We start from the raw sequence: 8,287 nt of genomic DNA on the forward strand, positions 1-8,287 counted from the left end.
AGGGCAAAGACCACATCTCTGATATGACAAGGCCCGGATTTCCCTGGAATAAAGGTCATCTGGTCAATGAGTTAAAAAAGGGTTAGAGAGGAAAAATTGGCCCTTTCTTCATATAAGTTATAAACTGAGGGAGGCTAAGAGTGAGAATGCAATGGAATGTGAGTAGATAGCAGGTCACTCACAGTCATAGAGATATACAGCATAGAAACAGCCCATCACATCTATGCCAACCGTCCATCCCTTTATTAGTAATAGCACCAGCCAGCTTAATTTTCTTATATCTCGGTCATTCATTACCACCATCATCTCCTCTGGCATCTTATTCCAGATACTAACTACTCAGTAAAAATTTAACCCCTTAGGTCAATCCCTGTGACTTGGACAAGATTTCAATGAGCCTCCCCTCCATGGGCTCTGTTCATTTTTCGGGAACCAAATGTCAATAGCAACATTAGCATTTATCGTCCATCCCTAATGTAGATGAAAATGTGATTAGCAAACCTGTGGATGACATCAAGATGGGTGGAGTTGTTGACAGTGTAAAGGTTAATCAAAGTATACAGCAGAATATGCAGTGGCAGATGGAGTTTAATCCTGGCAATTGTACTTTGTCTGGTCAAATGAAAGGAGAAAGTATACAGTTAAATGCAGACCCAGACAAGCCCCCTACTCTGCTCACTATACACTCATGACTGTGCGGTCAGATTCTGCGAACATCATCCACAAGTTTGCAGTTGATACCACTGAAAGTGGGCTGGATCTCAAATAATGATGATAGCTAGTAACAAGGAGATAGCTAGTAACATGGTGTCATGACAACAAGTTTTCCCTCAATGTTAGCAAAACAAAACCACTGGCCATTAATTTCAGGAAGGGATAGGGGTGGGGGGGGGGGTTGGCATAAATGTGCCTGTTTACACCAATGGTGTCAGGTCAAGAAGGTTGAGAGTTTCAAGTTCCTAGCAGTGAACATTACCAATGTCTGTCCTGGTCCACATAGATGCCATGACCAAGAAAGTTCACCAATGTTCCTACTTCTTCAGGAGGCTACATAAATTTAGCATGTCTCCATCAACCCTTACCAATTTGTATTGATGCACCATAGAAAGCATACTATCAGGATGCATAAAGTCTTAGAATGGCAACTAACCGCTCTGCTTGTGACCAACTGTACAGAGTTGAGGACACAGCTCAGCACAACACAGAACCAGCTTCCCATCCATGGACTCTGTCTATGCTGCTTGCTAGCTCAGTAAAGCACCAGACATCTCTCTTCTCACCTTCTCCCTGTGGGACGAAGATACAAAAGCCTGAAAGCACCTATCAGCTGCTTCAAGGACAGCTTCTACCCTGCTGTTATAAGACTACTGAATGGTTCCCTAGTACAATATAATTGACTCTTGATCTTATAATCTACCTTGTCATGACCTTGCACTTTAGTGTCTACTTGCAAGGCACTTTCTCAGTTGTTACACTTTTTTCTGCATACTGTTATTGTTTTACCTTGTACTACTTGAATGCACTGTGTGAATGAATTGATCTGTGTGAACAGTATGCAAGTAAAGCTTTTCATTGTACGTTGGTACACGTGACAATAATAAACCGATTCCAATTATAGCATTGAGGTACAGGTCCACACGTCACTGAAAGTGGGTAACATGGTAAAGATGTATGGAATGGTTTGGTAAGCATGTTGAGCATGAGAGTAAGAAAGTCATACTGCAGCTATACAAAACTTTAGTCAGAGCACACTTGGGGTATTATGCTCAGTTCTGGTTGCCCCATTATAGGAAGGATGTGGAGACTGTAGAAAGGGCGCAGAAGAGTCTTACCAGGTTGTTGCCTGGATTAGAGGGTATAACAAACTTGGGTTGTTCTCCCTCGAATGTCAGAGGCTCAGGAAAGACTTGATAGAGGTTATTTTAAGTTACCAGAAGCTTAGATAGGGCAGATAGACAGAATCATTTCTCCAGGGTAGAAATGTCAAATACCAAAGGGTGTGCTTTTAGGTTAATGGCAATGTGATGGCCAAGTTCTTTTTATGCCAAGAGTAGTAGGTGTCTAGAATGGGTTACCGGGGTTGTAGTGGAATCAGGCAGTTTGGTAAAGCTTAAGAAGGGGGGGCGCCAGGATCCGGGACATCTTATTTCAAGTTCTCAACATTCTTAAGTGGGAGGGTGAGCAGCCAGAGGTTGTGGACCAAAGACATAGGTAGGAAGAGTGAAGAGGTTCTGCAAAATGAGTTCAGAGAATTAGATGCTAAGTTAAAGGATGGGACCTCAAGAGTTGTGATCTCAGGATTGCTACCTGTGCCACATACCAGTTAGGGCAGAATTAGGAAGATTACAGTGTTTAACACATGGCTATGAAATTGGTGTATGAGGGAGGGTATTATATTTTTGCATCATTGGGCCCTCTTCCATGGAAGGTGGGACCTGTATTGAAGAGACAGTTTGTACCTGAACTGGAGTGGGACTAATATCCTAGCAGGAAGGTTTGCTAGTGCTGCGGGGTGGGGTGGGTGGTTTAAACTCCAGTTGCAGGGGATGGGAACCAGAGTGCTAGACAGATAGTGGAGAGGTTGTAGAGGCAGATGTTACTAAGACCTCAGACAAAGTTAGGGATCCCGAGAATCTCGATCGTGTTCGGAAGCCTAAGATCTTGGGGCTTTGGAGACGGGCGGATCGAGGGTCGGTGTCACGGCAGGAGACTTGTGTGTCCTCTGGGAGGCCAGAAAATCTTTCACTGTGGGCCCGAAGACATGAGGTCTTTGCGATATTTGGACACAGAGCTCAAAAAGAGCGGCCAAATGGACTTTAAACCAGTGGGTTGTTGTTATGTCTCCCGCTCGCTGTGAAAATGGGGGACACCTCCCTATCCCTTATCAGGGAGAGAGAGAACCTGTGGGTTGTTAAATTTCGGATGAAATGCAAAGCTTTTGGGGTAACTTTGATCTGTGTCTTTGCTATTGCTTAGCACAGGCTTGAGCTCAGTGATGATACCGATGAATGTTTATTTTTGCTAGTGGGGGGAGGGGGGATTGTTGCTCGCTGCCACTTACGCGCAGGAGTGGGGAGCTGGGGGGGGGACTTTGGGGTTCTCACGTTTAATTGCCGTTCATTCTTTGGGGCACTTCTCTGTTTTTGTGGATGTTTGCGAAGAAAAAGCATTTCAGGGTGTATATTGTGTACATTTCTCTGACATTAAATTTGACCTTTGAACCTTTGAATCAAATGGTTAAGCGTGGTGTCCTGAATTGCATATATTTCAATGTAAGAAGTATTGTACAAAAGGTAGATAAGCTCAGGGCATGGACCATCACATGAAATTATGATACCGTAGCCATTATTGAGTCTTGGTTGCAGGAGGGGCAGGACTGGCAGCTCAATATTCTCAGGTTCCATTGTTTTAAATGTAAGGGCAGGAAGGATTAAAGGGAGAAGGAAATTATTAAGGCAGTGTTCAGTCAGGACAGACTGGGGAACTCGTCTAGTGAGGCTTTATGGGTGGAACGGAGGAATAAGAAAGGTATGACCACGTTAAAGGGACTAAAATTATAGCCCACTCAATAGTCCTTGGGATTTAGAGGAACAAATTTGTAGAGAGATCACAGACTGTTGCAAGAAACGTAAGGTAGTTATAGCAGCTCATTTTAACTTTCCACATATTGTAAAAGTCCTTGATGGGAGAGTTTGTCAAATGGGTTCAGGAAAGTTCCTTTGATTATTACATAGAGGTCCCAACGAGAGAGTGTGCGATACATGATCTCCTATTAGGGAATGAGACAAGGCAGGTGACAGAAGTTTGTGTGGGGGAACACTTTGCATTTAGTGATCATAATGCCATTATTTTTAAAGTAAAATATGTAAAAGGATAAGTCTGGTCCACAGGATGAGATTCTAAATTGGAGAATGGCCAATTTTGATGGTATCAGGAAGGATCTGGAAAGTGTGGATTGGAATAGGCTGTCTTCTAGCAAAGGTGTACTTAGTAAGTGAGTGTTCTTAAAAAGTGAAATTTTGAGTGTACAAAGCTTGCATGTACCTGTAAAAATAAAAGGTAAAGGTAACAGGTTTAGGGAACCTTGGTTTTCAAGAGATATTGAGGCCCTGGGTAAGAAAAAAAAACCATGGTGCGTAGCAGGCATAGGCATGTCGGAACAAATGAGAAACTTACGGAGTATAAGAAATGCAAGAGAACACTTAAAGAAATCAGGAGAGCTAAAAAAAAAAGCATTAGGTTGCTCTAGCAGACAAGGTGAAGGAGAATCCTATGGGTCTCTACAGCTAAGTTAAGAGCAAACTGATTGCAAGGGACAAAATTGGTTCCCTGAAAGATCAGGATGATAATCTCTATATGGAACCAAAAGAGATTGGGGGGGGGGGGGGGGGCGGAGATCTGAAATGGGATTTCTTTGCATCTGTATTTACTCGGGAGATGGATACGGTCTATACGAGTGAGGCAAAGCAGCAGCAAAGCCATGAACCCAAAACAGATTACAGAGGAGGGGGCGTTTGCTGTCTTGAGGCGAATTAAGGTGGATAAATCCCCAGGGCCTGACAATATGTCCCTCGGACATTGTGGGAGGTGTGCAGAGATTGCAAGAGCCACAGCAGAGATACTTAGATCATCCTTAGTGACAGGACAGGTACCAGAGCATTGAAGGCTAGCTAATGTTGTTTTGCTGTTTAAGGACTCTAAAATTAAACCAGGAAATTTTAGGCCAGTGAGTCTGACATCAGCAATGGGAAAGTTATTGGAAGGTACTCTAAGGGACTGGATATATCTGAGTATTTGGATAGACAAACTGATTAGGGATAGTCAGCATGACTTTGTGTGTGGTTGGTCATGTCTAACCAATCCTATAGAGTTTTTTTTGAAGAAGTTAACAGGAAAGCTGATGAAGGCAAGGTAGTGGATGTTATCTAACATGGACATTTGACAAGGTCCCACAGGTGAGGCTGGTCAGGAAGGATCAGTTCCTTGGCATTCAAGATGAGGCAGCAAATTGGATTATGCATTGGCTTTGTGGGAGAAGCCAAAGAGTGGTGGTAGATGGTTGCCTCTCTGACTGAAGGCCTGTGACTGGTGGAATGCTGCAGGGTTCGGTGCTGGGTCCGCTGTTGCTTGTCATCTATATCAATGATTTAGATGATAACGTGGTTAACTGAATCAGCAAATTTATGGATGTCACCAAGATTGGGGGTGTAGTATCAAAGCTTGTAGTGGGATCAGGACCAGCTGGAAAAATAGGGTGAAAAGTGGCAGATGGAACTTAATGCAAGTAAGTGTGAGGTTTTGCACTTTGGCAGGACCATCTAGGGTAGGCCTCACACAGTGAATACAGAGGGGACTGAGGGGGGTGGTAGAGCAATAGCATCTGGGAATACAGGTACATAGTTCTTTTGAAAGTGATGTCACAAGTAGATAAGGTCATAAAGATGAGGCAGCAAGCTTTTGGCATATTGCACTCCATAAATCAATATACTGAGTACAGGAGATGGGATGTTACGTTGAAGTTGTATAAGACATTGGTGAGGCTTAAGTTGGAGTACTGTGTGCCGTTTTGGTTACCTACCCACAGGAAAGATGTAAACAAGGTTGAAAGAGAGCAGCAAAAATTTACAAGGATGCTGCCAGGCCTGGAGGACCCGATAAGGAAAGATTGAATAGGTTAGGACTTTATTCCTTGGAATGTGGACGATCAAGGGGAGATTTGGCAGAGGTGTACAAAATTATGAGAGGTATAGAGAGGTAAGCAGGCTTTTTCCACTGAGGTTGGACGGGACTAAGCAGCAGTCACGGGTTAAGGGTGAAAGGTGAAAGGTTTAAGGGGAACATGAGGTGAATCTTCTTCACTCAGAAGGTCGTGAGAGTGTGGAACGAGCTGCCAGCGCAAGAGGTGCATGCAAGCTTGATTTCCACATTTAAGAGAAGTTTGGATCGGTAAATGGATAGTAGGGATATGGATGGCTATGGTCTGGCAGTTTAAATGGTTCAGCACGGAGGCCAAAGGGCCTGTTTCTATGGTTTACTTTTCTATGAGTCTCAGCTTTTAAATAGGCACATGAATATGAATATGAAATAAAATCGAGGGATCTGCGGAGGATAGTACTCCCCAGGACGTTGCCACTCATTGTGTATGTCCTCTCCTAATTTAACTTCCTAATATACTTCATTTTGTGCTAATCTGAATTAAATTCCATCTCCCATTCCTTTGCACACTTTCATCACTGATGGCTGACCTGGCCTATTCCAACACAGATGTATGAGTAAATTACCCAAAGTTGATATCGAATCTGAAAGGCTGCAACACACACAGGTGGAAGAAGAGCTGTTGTACTTGGAATGATATTGGGCCTCCTTACAATGTTATACATTGCTACAATTGTACAGGGTATCTCTGAGGCCCTTGTTTTGATTCCCTTAGTTAAGAAAGGATATGCATTCTTTGGAACCAGTCCAAATTCATCAGGCTAATTCCTGGAATGAGGTTATTCTATTAACAGTGGCTAAGGAAATCGCATCCATAATCTTCGACATTTAGTGGAACAAGAGGCGACCTTAGTAAACCATACAAAATCCTTAGTAAGCATGACAGGGTCGATGTTATATTTCATCAGTGGGAACAAGCGGAGGAGGCAATAAAATGGTAAGATTGGAGGTGGTTGTTTAAAATTGAGGTGCGCAGGAAATTCCTCACACAGGTGCACTGAGGGTGCTCAAGGAGCAAGTACATCCATTTTGTGAATTGATGACTATGGAGAACTGACCATGACAGAAGATGAAGCCTAGAGAGCATCAGCCATTATCATATTGAATGGCAGCCAGGCTTGCGTGACCCCACATTTCAGGTCCTATTTTCTTATGTCCGTATATTTAACACCTGAGATCAATGAGATTTTGTCAAGCTCTTTGTACATAAATAGTCAAGATTAAAAAATAGAATGCCAGAACCTGAAGAAAAAAAAACATGCAAAGGCTTGGAACGTTCTGATGATGGAGACTAAGCAAAGTGGAAAACAGGCACTTTGCATCAGAAGTAATTGTAGGTGAAATTCAATAACCATTCAGAGCACTGCTGTCATAAAGAGAATAGTAGGATAAATTACATTTATGAAGCACCTTTCATACAAGGACATCAAGAGTAATGAAAGATTAGGATCTTGAAACTTTCTCTAAAGTTGTTGACACTACCAGTATTTTCTATTTTTATTACAATTAGGAATATATTATTTGGTCAAACATCACGAAGATGAAATAGACTAAGAGATATAGAATGTTGAGCTCAACAAACGTATGTACAGGGCAGATGTTTAGAGCCTATTTCCTCCTGCTGAAAAGTCTAGGAATAGAAGAGTCACAGATAAAGAGTTTGACTATCTCGGGTTAGAACAGGGAGAAACTTCTTTAGACATAGGTTTTAAATATGTGCATTTATCCATCTCAATCCTGTGAATTCTCAATCATTTAAGATTCAGATCCATTGATTTTGGATACTAAAGAAATCCCGGCACATTGCGAACAGGCGCGATCAAAATCTTGAGGCATAAGAAAGGCCATGAACGTTTGAACTACCAGTGGGCTGGAAAAAGCTCTATAGCCGAGATTATTTCATGTTTGTATGACTCCAGCCCAACACAAAAGCAGACTTCATAAATATCAATACCGATTCTAACACTCATGTGTAATTAGCCCCACACGTGGGACTCTTTACATATGCTTTTCTAAAAATCAAGAGTCCCAAATCCAAGTTTATTCCTGTAATTAATTTCCTTCATGTAAAAATTGGATTAGACTCGATGTCCAAATAAATCATGCAAACATCTTGAACCCCCCCCCCCCACGACCACCCATCGGAATTTTGCTCTGAACGTTCAGATCCACAACAGTTCCGATGGTTTACTTCCCATTTAATTATATCACCATCAAGCAAAAAAAAACGCACCTCGCTCGAACCAGGCCCAGTAAAATACCCCCCGAGGAGGGTTTAATTACACACAAGTAAAGGCAAAACTACCGGCAATTCCAGGAAGATCAGAACTTAAGGTCCTGTGAAAAGATTCAAGAACAATGTCGACCGTTAGCGCGGAGAGGCGCCCAGTCTGACACGTAAGGGTGGCCAGCGCTGAACAGCTGCTAGCATTCAGATTACCAATAAGAAGATTTGCTGGACTGGAAATATTTTCAGGCTTTAAATACTCACGATCATCCACCGCACACCGCCCGACGACCCAGTGGTGCCTCACGCAGGCAGCAACGGCGCGTTCGCCGCCCGCCCGTGCGT

General features: G+C 42.8%; 1 protein-coding gene across 2 annotated transcripts in view; it reads right to left on the bottom strand.

The window, feature by feature from the left end:
- gtf2e1 (general transcription factor IIE, polypeptide 1, alpha) overlaps positions 1–8,287 on the bottom strand; it is a 56,875-nt gene extending 48,588 nt beyond the window's left edge. Inside the window, exon 1 of one of the 2 annotated variants that reach the window (XM_072260301.1) lies at positions 8,207–8,287. The gene's annotated coding sequence lies outside the window, so the exon portion shown is untranslated. Of the gene's footprint in view, positions 1–7,948; positions 8,137–8,206 lie in introns of those variants that run through there. The other variant, XM_072260302.1, reaches the window with a different exon arrangement.

The sequence above is a fragment of the Mobula birostris genome, chromosome 6 (genome assembly GCF_030028105.1).
Source record: "Mobula birostris isolate sMobBir1 chromosome 6, sMobBir1.hap1, whole genome shotgun sequence".
Lineage (NCBI taxonomy): Eukaryota > Metazoa > Chordata > Chondrichthyes > Myliobatiformes > Myliobatidae > Mobula > Mobula birostris.